The sequence below is a fragment of the Hemiscyllium ocellatum genome, chromosome 1 (genome assembly GCF_020745735.1).
Source record: "Hemiscyllium ocellatum isolate sHemOce1 chromosome 1, sHemOce1.pat.X.cur, whole genome shotgun sequence".
Classification (NCBI taxonomy): Eukaryota; Metazoa; Chordata; class Chondrichthyes; order Orectolobiformes; family Hemiscylliidae; genus Hemiscyllium; species Hemiscyllium ocellatum.
The window spans coordinates 86,292,643-86,307,401 of record NC_083401.1 but is presented as its reverse complement, the minus strand read 5'-3'; the positions used below and the strand labels follow the sequence as shown (position 1 = coordinate 86,307,401).

At 41.7% G+C, this 14,759-nt stretch overlaps 1 long non-coding RNA gene across 2 annotated transcripts; it reads left to right on the top strand.

The window, feature by feature from the left end:
• The first annotated feature begins 823 nt into the window (after positions 1–823).
• On the top strand, positions 824–14,150 carry LOC132819106 (uncharacterized). 2 transcript variants are annotated; one of them, XR_009645043.1, is made up of 3 exons: positions 824–896; positions 13,555–13,626; positions 13,872–14,150. It is a non-coding gene; the product is annotated as an uncharacterized LOC132819106 (long non-coding RNA). The 2 variants fall into 2 exon arrangements; XR_009645044.1 differs by lacking the exon at positions 824–896 and adding an exon at positions 934–1,011.
• Positions 14,151–14,759: the final 609 nt, after the last annotated feature.

Below are 14,759 nucleotides of genomic sequence, written 5' to 3'. Positions count from 1 at the left end.
TGAGTGATTTATAATGATGAGGTCACTTCGGTAATGTTTATTCATTTCTCTCGTGTATCATCTGCAATTTCAGATAATGGTTCATTTGTGCACTTTCACTGTCATGTAAGGGCTTGTTATCACTTACTCATTATGGCACAGGGTGTGTTACTAAGGTACATATCTCAGAAAAGCACCTCAGAACCAAGGGAGAATCTTGACTTTCAGCATTCTGACCATATCTGAACTCAGGCACCTTATGTGACAGGGTAGTGTTTTGACAGACTGCAAATCTACTCCCCTAATATTAATCCAACCCTTGGAGATTCTTAGTTTATTTGTTATTATTTCTGAATTCTGGGTAAGTTATATGTTTGTAATTTATTTTTATAAAGTAGATCCGTTGTTTATATTATGGTGATCTACATAAATAAATCAGCACATAACTTCCTATCATTAGCATCTGGTAAAGGGAATTGACCTCATAACATAGCACATACATTTATGCCAGATGACTTATCACTGTGCAAAAATGTTCACTTAAAGCTCTTCAATTTTTACAAAATGCCACTTCTGTGACAGCTGCCTGCTCCATCAAACTGACAGAAGTTCAGGAAGTTGTTATTAATGACTAACTGCATGCCATCAGACCCCAAGTGTTAAACAAGCGAACACATTATATTCTTAATCTACTCACACACGACGTGCTGAAATATTATCTCTTTGGCTGGCATCTCTCAGTCTCCCTAACCCTGCCTGAATGTGAGGAGACTTGACTTCAGGACTCCTGAGATCAGACAGGAATGCAGATCCTAATCAGTCTTCAGTACATTTGTTCAGTTACAGCTTTGCTGAGCTTTGCATCTTGCAGGGCATAGCTTGTTGCTATTCTTCAGATATTGCCATTCATTAAGCAGGTGTGCAATATGTTATTTTCAATTTAATTCTAACTGTGGATTAATACTGCAGCATACCTTATTTATTTAAAACAACCTCATGGTTGGAACATGTCTGAACAATAAAGGTTGGAAGGTAAAATGTAACAACTATTCCTTATATATATTTTTGCATGATACTATTTTGTACGGCAAATTAGAAGAGGAATTTTGGCAATGATTGTCTAAATCTTGTGTTTGGAAATTTCTTATTCACCTTTAGAATGTTTAATATGGGGTTTAAAATATACATGGCCAATTTTTGGAGCATGCTTAGCTCCAGCAGAATTCCAATAGTGCCATGAAATTTGGATTTGTATACCAGGCTTCTGTTTAAATTTGGTTGTCTCAATCTACACTGCAATCTACCATGCTTTTTAACATCTCCCCTGTAACATTGAAGATTGCCTTTTAGATTGTATTTCTAACACCAATCCATGGGAATTCCATTCACGTCATGGTAAATTGTCCAGCAGTTCTACAAATGATGAAAGGAGGCATGATGTCTTCAGAGGACCTCAAGAAGAAAAAAATAATCATAAATGTTTGAAAGTTTTTTTTTACAAGATTACAAGATAATTTTCCTCAGCCCAAAACAAGCCTTGGGTAGAATCATCAGAACCATCTTACAAAACCAGCAAGTTTGGTATTCCACTGTGTACATTCATGATCCCCCTGAAAATTTAAATGATGCCATCTCTAAGATTTGGAAAGTGGGATCATTGAAGGCTAAAGCATGTCCATTGTCTGTGATGGTCACATTGTCTAAATGTCAAATTCTTGAATCATGAAAAATACAACTTTATTGAAAAAGGTTCTTAGTGTATAAAAGTAACTTTAAAAGTTGATCAATATCATATCCAACTAAATTCAAAATTTAATCTGAGACATTCCTGTGCAGTTAAGATTAGGATCATCTTGGCAGGTTTGGACTGGACTGTCAGTGGCATGTTATCATTATAAACTGCAATGATTCTCCTCTGTTGAATGCCACATTATTTTCTGCTGGAACATATCTAAAACATTATGGAGTTTAATGAAGATATGCTTTAATGTTATGTGCATCGATGAGTCTGTTATTACATTATAAAAAATGATGTGGAGAAATGCTAATCGAAATGATTCTTTGAATAATGAATTCTGCAAGTGCCCTGGAGATATTACAAATTATGGAATGTTAAATAAAGCAAAAAAAAACTAGAAAATTGATAAATTAAGAACAAAATACATTTTAAACTTTTAATGAAGAAGCACAGCCAGAAGTAATTTTGGTTACAGTATTATCATTATTTCTGTGTTTATATGTTATATTATTGTTCAAAAAGTAAAGATATTAGATTTCTTGTTGAAAATAATTTGCTGTGGTTGAGGATATTGGAATGAATGCAATAAAGAGGAAGCTAGACTTTCAGGAGAAAGGTGTAGGTTAGGTTAGAGTGAGATGAAGTTAGGGTGGTATGAAGCTTGCATGGAACATAAAAATTGGCAAAGACTATTGAAGCAAATGGCCTGTTTCATGCTGTATATTTCTAAACAATTTAGTATAATAATATTGTTCACAGCAGCTAACTGGTGTCTTAAAAATGCCTTAATTTTGCAGACTGGCTCCTTCATTTCTAATCTACCTGATTGCTTAATTACAGCAGGGTGGCAGGTTTAAGTGGTAGGGGAATATCCATGGTTTCTCACACTCCTGATTTATCATTAGAATGTGGGCATGACTAGATAAGATAGGAATGATACCAGCGTATATTTACACAATTCTTAACAAATTCTCCTGCATTAACATAGTTCCACGCCTGGTTTCCTTTAAAGAAAAATCACAGCAGAAATATCAAAGCTTTTCTGAGCAGATTTAATCAAAAGCACCAACGTTTATCATGTTTCCACACTTCATAGCTGCACTTAAAAGGAAAATGAGAATAGTTTGGGACATTTTTTTTGTGCAGCTTGTTATCAGAAAGTTTAGGTACGGTGGATCATAAGACCATAAGACATAGGAGTGGAAGTAAGGCCATTCGATCCATCGAGTCCACTCCGCCATTCAATCATGGCTGATGGGCATTTCAACTCCACTTACAAGCGTTCTCCCCGTAGCCCTTAATTCCTCATTTAGTGTCCCGGCCTCCACTGCACTCTGTGGCAATGAATTCCACAGGCCCACCACTCTCTGGCTGAAGAAATGTCTCCGCATTTCTGTTCTGAATTGACCCCCTCTAATTCTAAGGCTGAGTCTCCTCGCCTAACGGAAACAATTTCCTAGCGTCCACCCTTTCCAAGCCATGTATTATCTTGTACGTCTCTATTAAGTCACCCCTCAATCTTCTAAACTCCAACGAATACAATCCCAGGATCCTCAGCCGTTCCTCATATGTTAGACCTGCCATTCCAGGGATCATCCGTGTGAATCTCCGCTGGACACGTTCCAGTGCCAGTCCTTCCTGAGGTGTGGGGACCAAAACTGGACACAGTACTCCAAATGGGGCCTAACCAGAGCTTTATAAAGTCTCAGTAGCACATCTCTGTTTTTATATTCCAACCCTCTTGAGATAAGAGACAACATTGCATTCGCTTTCTTAATCACGGACTCAACCTGCATGTTTACCTTTAGAGAATCCTCGACTAGCACTCCCAGATCCCTTTGTACTTTGGCTTTACTAATTTTCTCACCATTTAGAAAGTAGTCTATGCTTTTATTCTTTTTTCCAAAGTGCAAGACCTCGCACTTGCTCACGTTAAATTCCATCAGCCATTTCCTGGACCACTCTCCCAACCTGTCTAGATCCTTCTGTAGCCTCCCCACTTCCTCAGTACTACCTGCCTGTCCACCTAACTTCGTATCATTGGCAAACTTCACTAGAATGTCCCCAGTCCTCTCATCCAAATCATTAATATATAATGCGAATAGCTATGGCCCCAACGCTGAACCCTGCGGGACACCGCTCGTCACCGGCTGCCATTCTGAAAAAGAACCTTTTATCCCAACTCTCTGCCTTCTGTTAAACAGCCAATCCTCAATCCATCCCAGCAGCTCACCTCGAACACCATGGGCCCTCACCTTGCTCAGCAGCCTCCCGTGTGGCACCTTATCAAAGGCCTTTTGAAAGTCTAGATAGACCACATCCACTGGGTTTCCCTGGTCTAACCTACTTGTTACCTCTTCAAAAAATTCCAAAAGGTTTGTCAGGCATGACCACCCTTACTAAATCCATGATGACTTGTTCTAATCAGACTCTGCTCTTCCAAGAATTTAGAAACCTCATCCTTAATGATGGATTCTAGAATTTTACCAACAACCGAGGTTAAGCTGATTGGCCTATAATTTTCCATCTTTTGTCTTGATCCTTTCTTGAACAAGGGGGTTACAACAGCCATCTTTCAATCATCCGGGACCTTTCCTGACTCCAGTGACTCTTGAAAGATCTCAACCAATGCCTCTGCTATTTCCTCAGCCACCTCTCTCAGAACTCTAGGGTGTATCCCATCAGGGCCAGGAGATTTATCAATTTAAGACTTTTTAACTTTTCTAGCACTATCTCTTTTGTAACGGCAACCATACTCAACTCAGCCCCGTGACTCCCTTTAATTTTTGGGATATTACTCATGTCTTCCACTGTGAAAACTGACGCAAAGTACTTTTTAAGTTCTCCTGCTATTTCCATATCTCCCATCACTAGGCTTCCTGCATCAGTTTGAAGTGGCCCAATGTCTACTTTTGCCTGTTGTTTGTTTCTTATGTACTGAAAGAAACTTTTACTATCATTTCTAATATTACTGGCTAGCCTACCTTCATATTTGATCTTCTCATTTCTTATTACACTCTTTGTTATCCTCTGTTTGTTTTTGTATCCTTCCCAATCTTCTGATTTCCCACTGTTCTTGGCCACTTTATAGGATCTCTCTTTTTCTTTAATACATTTCCTGACTTCCTTTGTCAGCCATGGTTGTCTAATCCCTCCCCAGATAATCTTTCTTTTCTTGGGGATGAACCTCCATACAGTGTCCTCAATTATACCAACAAACTCCTGCCATTTTTACTCTACTGTCTTCCCGGTTAGCCTCTGCTTCCAGTCTATTTTTGTCAGTTCCTGTCTCATGCCCTCATAATTACCTTTATTTAACTGTAACACCATTACATCCGATTTTGCCTTCTCTCTTTCAAACTCCAGACTGAACTCTACCATAGTATGATCGCTACTTCCTAAGGGTTCCCTTACTTTAAGATCTTTTATAGAGTCTGGTTCATTGCAAAGCACTAGGTTCAGAATAGTCTGCTCCCTTGTGGGCTCCATGACAAGCTGTTCCAAAAAGCCATCCTGTAAGCATTCCATGAATTCCCTTTCTTTGGATCCACTAGCAACATTATTTACCCAGTCCACCTGCATATTGAAGTCTCCCATGATCAATGTGACTTTGCCTTTCTGACATGCCTTCTCTATTTCCCGGTACATGTTGCGTCCCTGGTCCTGACTACTGTTAGGAGGTCTGTACACAACTCCAATTATGGTTTTTTTGCCCTTGTCGTTCCTCAATTCCACCCACACAGACTCCACATCATCCGACGCTATGTCATTCAATACCATTGATTTAATTTTGTTCTTAACTAACAAGGCAACCCCACCCCTCTGCCCACCTCTCTGTCTTTTCGATAAGTTGAAAAACCATGGAGGTTTAACTGCCAGTCCTGACCCCCCTGTAACCAAGTCTCTGTAATGCCTACCACATCATAATCATTCACTATTATCTGTGCCATTAGTTCATCGGCTTTGTTATGAATGCTACGAGCATTCAGGTAAAGTGCCTTAATGCTAACTTCCTTATCATTAGAGATGTTGGAAGTCATATGATGTCCTAAGTTATCCTTGCTTTTTTCTGCATTCTCAGTCTGCCTCAATTTTAAATCCGCCTGGACACATGCTATCCTGCTGCTTATCTTTCCATTTAACGCCATACTCCCTGTCGCTTTCACTTTCCCTTCCCCCCAACTCAGAAGTTTAAAGTCCTACTGACCATCCTATTTATCCTCTTCGCTAGAACATTGGTACCTGATTGGTTCAGGTGGAGACCGTCCCAACGGTACAAATCCCCCCTGTTCCAAAACTGGTGCCAATGCCCCATGAAGTGGAATCCCTCTTTCCCATACCAATCCCATAGCCATGTGTTGACTTGCCTAATTTTCTTGTCGCTATGCCAATTGGCACGTGGCTTGGGCAGTAATCCGGAGATTATGACCCTTGAGGACCTGTGCTTCAATTTCCTGCCTAGTGCTTTGTAATCCCCAAACAGATCCTCCACCCTAGTCTTGCCTATGTTGTTAGTACCAACGTGGACCACAACAACTGGATCCTCCCCCTCCCGCTCCAATATCCTTTCAAGCCGGTCGGAGATGTCCTGCACCCTGGCACCGGGCAGGCAACACACCATGCGAGACTCCCGATCCGGCTTGCAAAGGATCAGGTCATCTAGCACTGTGCAAATGTGTAGATCACCCCAAAAAACACAATAGATCATTCATACCTCAAGGTATTTTAGAGGACATTGACTTTAATTAGAAATGAGTTCTATCGTACATCAAGACCATGCATCAGCACCAACAGGGAGATCATTGATCTGGTACCAGCTCCAAGTAGCAACTGCCAGCTTTCACACTGAATGACCAAAGTGATGTCAGCTCCAGGAAGAGAGTAAAATATTGCTGCTCTTGTAGTATTGTGCCTTTTCTATAAAGAGGCAAATGAAGCAATGAGTTTAGACAATTAAGGCACCAACACCATTCATAGTATCCTTGTCCAATGGTGATATGCACAATTTGGCAGTTGTCAGGCCTCACCGGGAAAGCACTATCAATTATTTCCTGCATCATCATAAAAGCTAATATACTAATCAAAGTTTACAAATTTCCCAATTTATGTATCAGATTGACTCAGGCTAACAGAAAACATGGAACAGGTTTCTGGATTTAACAAGAACTATTATTAGTTACAAATATATAGTTTCTAATCATTGATAAACTACTAGGAATCATCAACATATACACTTTTATATCAATTTCCAATTGTCTGGTACCTTATTGAATTGAATGAGGATGGAAAAATGAGTATAATATCCAGAATTTACTCCTTGGTTTCCTTAAAAAAAGCTAATATAGAAATTCATGAGTATATCCACTTTTAAGTAAATCAGTCCATTGTCATCATAGAATGATAGAATTTTATATTACAGAAGGAGGCCATTTGGTCCATCGTGTCTATATCAGCTCCTGAAAGAGCTGATATCTCTGCAGCTCTCGAAATGCATCACTTTCAAATAGATATCCAGCTCTTTTTGAAACTTACCATGGAATCCATCTCCAGCTCTGTCCAGGCTGAGAAAAGAAATATCTCCTCATCCCACTCCCAGCTTTCTTGCGGATAATCTTGAGATTATATCTTCCAGTAATTGAAAAAAAATTTTGTTGCCCCTACATACCATTTTTATAGGAATCTGTTATATATAGACAGAGTAGCTTTGTATTAATTAGCTAAAACTGAATTAAACTAGTTGTCCCCATTTCCAAAACTCCTGAATCTATCCTCAAATGCCTTGCATTCCATCTGGAAATCCCTGACGAACCTTCTTTAAGTTTGCTATCTTTACCCATGTGAAGTTGCTATTTATTTGAACTCTGTCACTCTAACCTGATAGAGTTTCCCTATTTCTATATCGTATTGTCAGCTGCCAACTTCGAGAGTGGTTGTGACTATGTTTGCAAGTGGTCATGCATTCTTGGTGATGAATATGGAAACTACCTACAGGTTTAACTTATATTTAAAATAAGTGGATGACTCTTGGTATGATTTACTGCTGCATGCAATATGCATCATATGAGTTTATACATGCTTTTAAGGTTATCTTGTGACTCAAATTAAAGTAGGCACATTTTTCTATCTGCACTTGTGTAGAATGACATTGCCTGTGGCAGTAACAAAGTTTGTTGCCTAGAGGTTAGATCCTTTTCTTTTTTTCTCTTTATGGAATGCAATTGCTTTGGAGAAACATCACTTCAAAGAAGCTGGAAGTCAGCCATATTCTCAGGCAAAAATCTTTCATGAAGTGGTTTCATATGCATCAGCACTTGGCTGGCAGGTTATGTTTCCCTTGTGCTTGAGAATATCTGAATTTGCTATGAAAGACGCTGAACAGTAGCTGCATTATCAATTTCTACTGGGTCATGTAATTCACAGCTTCTGTGGTATTAATATGCCGGCAGCTTTCGAGTGGGATGGGTTGGAATTGTCTGGGTAAAACTGGGATGTCAAGTCAGTGCATCAGGTTCTCCAATTTCACCTTGGTTTTCAACTGAAAAGTTACTGGGACACTTTCTAAAATAACCAGACTTTTCAGCAGAGAGCAACAAGTTTCACACAGGTAGTAAGATTAGATTGAATGAGACATCTACAGAATGACTGCTGATTGCAGTGAGGCACAAGAGTAGCATGTAGTTTTCGAAGCAATAGAAGGAAGCAATGTGCAAGTCCAACAAGAACATGTGGTTGGAGGTGAGTGGGGAGGTGAACAGCAGGACTATAGCACCCTGATCTTAGATCCTGTGTTGGACATAACGACAAATGAACCACTTCTGGAAAAGTGAATACATTTGCTGATTCTGTGGCCTAAGTTCTTCTCCCATCTCAATCACTTCATCCAATTACAGTTCATTGTTTGGGTACACTTGGTTTCACTTCTATGCATTTCTCTGCAAAGCTTCCTCAGGGAAGTGCCCCACGCCTTTAGCTGCTTCATCAATGATGTTCTTTCTGTCGTAAGGTCTGAAGTGGGGATGTTTGTTGATGGTTGTACAATGCTGAGTAATATTAGTGACACTGAAGTAGTTCTTGTCTATGCAAGGTTTGGACAATATACAGGTTTGTGTTGATAAGTGGCAAGTATCATTTGTGCTATGTAAGTGTCAGACAATGATCATATCCACCAAGAGAGAACATGACTACCTTCTCTTATCATTCAACTTGCATTATCATCACTGAATTTTTGGTGTCAATATAACATTGACCAGGAACAGAACTTGATTGACTATGTAAATACTCTAGGAGAAAGTGAGGACTGCAGATGCTGGAGATCAGAGCTGAAAATGTGTTGCTGGAAAAGCGCAGCAGGTCAGGCAGCATCCAAGGAGCAGCAGAATCAACGTTTCGGGCATGAGCCCTTCTTCAGGAATCAGGAAGTGCTCATGCCCGAAACATCGATTCTCCTGCTCCTTGGATGCTGCCTGACCTGCTGCACTTTTCCAGCAACACATTTTCAACTATGTAAATACTCTGGCTACAATAGCTGGTCAGAGATTGGTCATTCAGTAGTGAGAAAACCAAAGTCTGCCAATAAGACTTTGGGGTCAAGGATGTCATGGAATGCTCTCCACTTTTCTGGCTAAGTAAAATTTCAAGAACAGGTAGAAAACTTGACATCAAAATTAGTCACTTCTTTGTCACCCCATCCACCACCTTACATGCTCACACTCTCTCAAAAAGATGCTCCAAAATGGAAGACCAGGTGACTGGCATGGTGGCTTGCATGATGCAAAGGCAAGGTTGGAAACACAGCCAGCGTACAGGGAAGAACTTCCAATGTTTTCTTGAATCATTATGTAACGTGCAACCTGTGGCAAATCAAACATAGCCCATGGAAAGAAAGGAATCTACTAGGAGCAGGGTTAGCAGGCTACCTGAGGGATTGCAACTTACATCATCCCAAAGTAACATAACAAGTATAAAGGGATTTTTAAATACATATATAGAGCAATGGGAATGAAGATTTTGTGAAGATCTCCCAATAAGAGCGTTGGAGACCTTACAGCATGAGCATACCACTGTGTACTCTCCACAAGGTGTGATGTAACAACACACCAAGGCTCCTTCAATAGCACATTTCAAACTTATATCCTTACACATATAGAAGGACCTGGGCAGTAAATGCAAGGAAACACCATCACATGCAAACACTCCTTCAAGCCTTATTCTAGGCTTTGAACTATATGAATGAAAATGTGTTGCTGGAAAAGCGCAGCAGGTCAGGCAGCATCCAAGGAGCAGGAGAATCGACGTTTCGGGCATGAGCTCTTCTCCAGGAATGAGGAAAGTGTGTCCAGCAGGCTAAGATAAAAGGTAGGGAGGAGGGACTTTGGGGAGGGGCGTTGGAAATGTGATAGGTGGAAGGGGGTCAAGGTTAAGGTGATAGGTCGGAGTGTGGGGGCGGACAGGGCAGGAAGAAGATTGCGGACTAGGAGGGCGGTGCTGAGTTCGAGGGACTTGACTGAGACAAGGTGGTGGGAAGGGAAATGAGGAAACTGGAGAAATCTGAGTTCATCCCTTGTGGTTGGAGGGTTCCTAGGCAGAAGATGAGGCGCTCTTCCTCCAGCTGTCGTGTTGCTATGGTCTGGTGATGGAGGAGTCCAAGGACCTGCATGTCCTTGGTGGAGTGGGAGGGGGAGTTGAAGTGTTGAGCCACGGGGTGGTTGGGTTGGTTGGTCCAGGTGCCCCAGAGGTGTTCTCTGAAATGTTCCACAAGTAGGCGGCCTGTCTCCCCAATATAGAAGACGCCACATCGGGTGCAGCAGTTGCAGTAAATAATGTGTGTGAAGGTGCAGGTGAATATGTGGTGGATATGGAAAGATCCCTTGGGGTCTTGGAGGGAAGTAAGCGGGGAGATGTGGGCGCAAGTTTTGCATTTCTTGTGGTTGCAGGGGAAGGTGCCGGGAGTGGAGGTTGAGTTGGTGGGGGATGTGGACCTGACGAGGGAGTCACGGAGGGAGTGGTCTTTTCGGAACTCTGATAGGGGAGGGGAGGGAAATATATCTCTGCTGGTGGGGTCGGTTTGGAGGTGGCGGAAATGACGACAGATGCTCCAATGCATATGGTGGGGTGGTAGGTGAGGACCAGTGGGATTCTGTCCTGGTGGCGATTGGAGGAGTGGGGCTCAAGGGCAGAGGAGCAGAAGGTGGAGGAGATGCAGTGGAGCACATCGTCGATCACGTCTGGGGGGAAATTTCGGTCTTTGAAGAAGGAGGCCATCTGGGTGGTACGGTATTGGAACTGGAGCTCCTGGGAGCAGATGCAGCAGAGACGAAGGAATTGGGAATATGGAATGATGTTTTTACAGGGGGACAGGGTGGGAGGAGGTGTAGTCTAGGTACCTGTGGGAGTCGGTCAGTTCATAGTAAATGTCCATGTTGATTTGGTCGCCTGAGATAGAAATGGAAAGGCCTAGGAAGGGGAGGGAGGAGTCTGAGACGGTCCAGGTAAATTTGAGGTTGGGGTGGAAGGTGTTGGTGAAGTGGATGAACTGTTCAACCTCCTCGTGGGAGCACGAGGCAGCACCGATACTGTCATCGATGCAGCGGAGGAAAAGATGGGGGATGGTGCCAGTGTAGCTGCAGAAGATGGACTGTTCCACATATCCTACGAAGAGGCAGGCATACTTGGGGTCCATGTGGGTGCCCATGGCTACTCCTTTGGTTTGGAGGAAGTGGGAGGATTGGAAAGAGAAGTTGTTCAGGGTGAGGACCAGTTCAGTCAGTCGAAGGAGGGTGTCAGTGGAAGGGTACTCGAACTCAGCACCGCCCTCCTAACCTGAAATCTTCTTCCTGACCTCTCCGCCCCCACCCCCACTCCGGCCTGTCATCCTCACCTTGACCCCCTTCCACCTATCACATTTCCAACGCCCTCCCCAAAGTCCCTCCTCCCTACCTTTTATCTTAGCCTGCTGGACACACATTCCTCATTCATGAAGAAGGGCTCATGCCCGAAACGTCGATTCTCCTGCTCCTTGGATGCTGCCTGACCTGCTGCGCTTTTCCAGCAACACATTTTCAGCTCTGATCTCCAGCATCTGCAGTCCTCACTTTCTCTTCTTAGAACTATATGACTGTTCCTTCACTGTGTATGGGTCAAAATCCCTTCTTAGCAGAATTTTGGGGGTCTCTATGCCACAACGACTACAATGGTTCAAGATGTCAGTTCACTACCAGCTTCTCAAGAACAGTTATCAATGATAATAAATACTGGCCAGGTCAATGATGTCCACATCACTTAACTGAAAGAAAAATAATTGATAGTATATTGTTCTTTGTGTATCAGAGAGGTGAATTTGAATGTTTTCTGGTTCTCGCTATCTTGGTGTCAGACAAAGATCATGGACATTCCACATATGCCTGTCCTTTTCACATTTTTGTGCAGCCAACTATGAGACTGGATATATTGGATATAGGTTTGCTTGTTTAACTGCAAGGTTCATTTCCTGACATTTTGTTACCCTACTAGGTAACATCGTCAGTGGGCTTCTGGCGAAGCAATGCTGAAAATTACTACTTTCTATTTATATGTTTGAGTTTCTTTGAGTTGGTGATGTCATTTCCGGTGGTGATGTCATTTTCTGTGGTGATGTTACTTCCTCCTCTTTTCTCATTGGGTGATAGATGGGGTCTAACTCGATGTGTTTGTTGATAGAGTTCCGGTTTAAATTCTTGTGCGTATACAAAAGTACGGGTACCCAATGAACACAGTCCGCCGATTTCTCAGCAACAAACCCAAACAAGCAGACAAAACATGTCCAGAAACCCTAGCCACTCTCCTCTACATCAATGACATCTCAGAAATGACTATCAGACTACTCAGATCCCTTGGCATCATGTAACCCACAAATCCACCAATACACTAAAACAGCAACTAATGAACTTGAAAGACCCTAAACAGACAATGAGCAAAACTAATGTCTTTTATAAAATACCCTGCAAGAACTGTAACAAACACTACATTGGACAAACAGGCAGAAAACTAGCCACTAGGATACATGAACACCAACTAACCACAAAAAGACATGACCCTCTCTCTCTCTAGTATCCTCACATACAGATGAGGAAGGACATCACTTTGACTGGGACAACACATCCAGCCTCAGACAAGCCAAACAAAGACATGCACGAGAATTCCTAGAGATATGGCATTCCAACTGGAACTCTATCAACAAACACATTGAGTTAGACCCCATCTACCACCAATGAGAAAAAGAACAGGAAGTGACTTCATCACAGGAAATAACATCACCACAGGAAATGACATCACCAACCCAAAGAAACTCAAACATATAAATAGAAAGCAACGATTTTCAGCATTGCTTCACCTGAGGCCTACTGAAGATGTTACCTAGTAGGGTAACGCAATGTCTGGAAATGAACCTTGCAGCTCAACGAGCAAACCTACATCCAAAACCTCAACTTGAGTTACAAGTCTTCTCAAAACTCACTGGATATATTTTCATGGTGTCTTGGGAAGAACTCAAGCACAACAGGTTGACTGCTAATTCCTTTTGTGACCTCTGATAACGCATGTCTATCAGGTCTGGAAGTTGGTACTGTGGATACTGAAAAACTGAAACAGGAACAGAAACAAAAAATGCTGGAAATACTCAACAGGTCAGGAGCATCTTTGAAGCAAAGAGAAAAAGATAATGTTTAAAATCAATGAAGTTTCTGGTCAACATTTCCAACCTCTTTCTGTTCTTCTTTAAATACATGTGTGTATCTGTTTCCTCGTGCAGTTTGTTTAGCAATGATGCCTTATGGAATGATTTATTTATGCTTCCTTGATAGTTTCACACAGCTTCAACTCCATGCTTTATTGGTTCACAAAAGAAGATGTGAGATGAGGAGTACCAGGTGGAGGTGAGTTTCTAATTTTTTAGATATGTATTTGTATAATGTCCTCTATAAAATCTGCTGGAGGAAATACCCTATGAGGGGCTCACAGCAATAGAAACCACAATTGTTAGGAAGCTGACACATGTGGGAAGGGGTGACATTCGGCATCATCTGGTTTATTCCCAGCTTAATAGACAAAAATGGTCTCATGCCTTGGTGGGAGCAAACAATGGAAGGGAGTTATGACCTTCTTCTTTTCATCTTGACAGAATCGAATCCCTTCTCTGGAACATACTCACTAAATGGGGGAAGAAGTCAGCTTTGCAGTGTACTATGGTAAAATGTCTCTAATTCTTTCAATTGGAACCTGTGTTTGGAAATCAACACAAAGACACAAGAGGACGCAAATAATGTTGTTTATGGTAATGGTACTGGAAGAGTTAATTTTAAAGCTGCATTAAGCTCCACCCAATCACACAAAATGTGGGTGGAGGTGAAGGAGTCTGATTCAATGTCACACCGGAGACAGATGACTCATGTCTGGCTTTTGATTGTCTTTATACCTATGTTTAGTTAGTCAATGTATTTATTGTTATCTTGCAATAAACTAGATCTTAATGTTAACCCAAGCTCCTCTTCTTGTTAAAAGATAATAGTGGCTTATCCACTCCCATTGCTAATTGATAGACCCTTAGATTCAACCGAAAGAAGAGGATTCATTCTTATGCTCTGTCTGTGGGGACTTCAAGGCAGCAGAATTTCCCCAACCTCAAGCCACCTGTGGTTCATGCTGAACAAAAAGTTTGTTTCTGGCAGTTGGACACAGAAGAAAATGTGTGGGAGAGAGACTTTGGCTTCCAGCAGAAGATTTGAATGGTTGGGATTGGGGGAAGTGTATGGAGATAGAAAAAAAAGCTGGTTGGTGGAGGGGGAATAAAGAGTAGGAATTAATGGATCCTTTTCAAATTGGCAGGCAGTAACTAGAGGGATGCCACAGGGACTGATGCTAGGACCCAAGCTATTCACAATGTACATGAATGATTTGGATGAGGAATCAAAATGTAATATCTCAAAGTTTGCAGATGATACCACGTTGGGTGGGAGGGTGAACTGTATCAAGGATGCAGAGATCCTTCAGCAGGATTTGGACAGGTTGG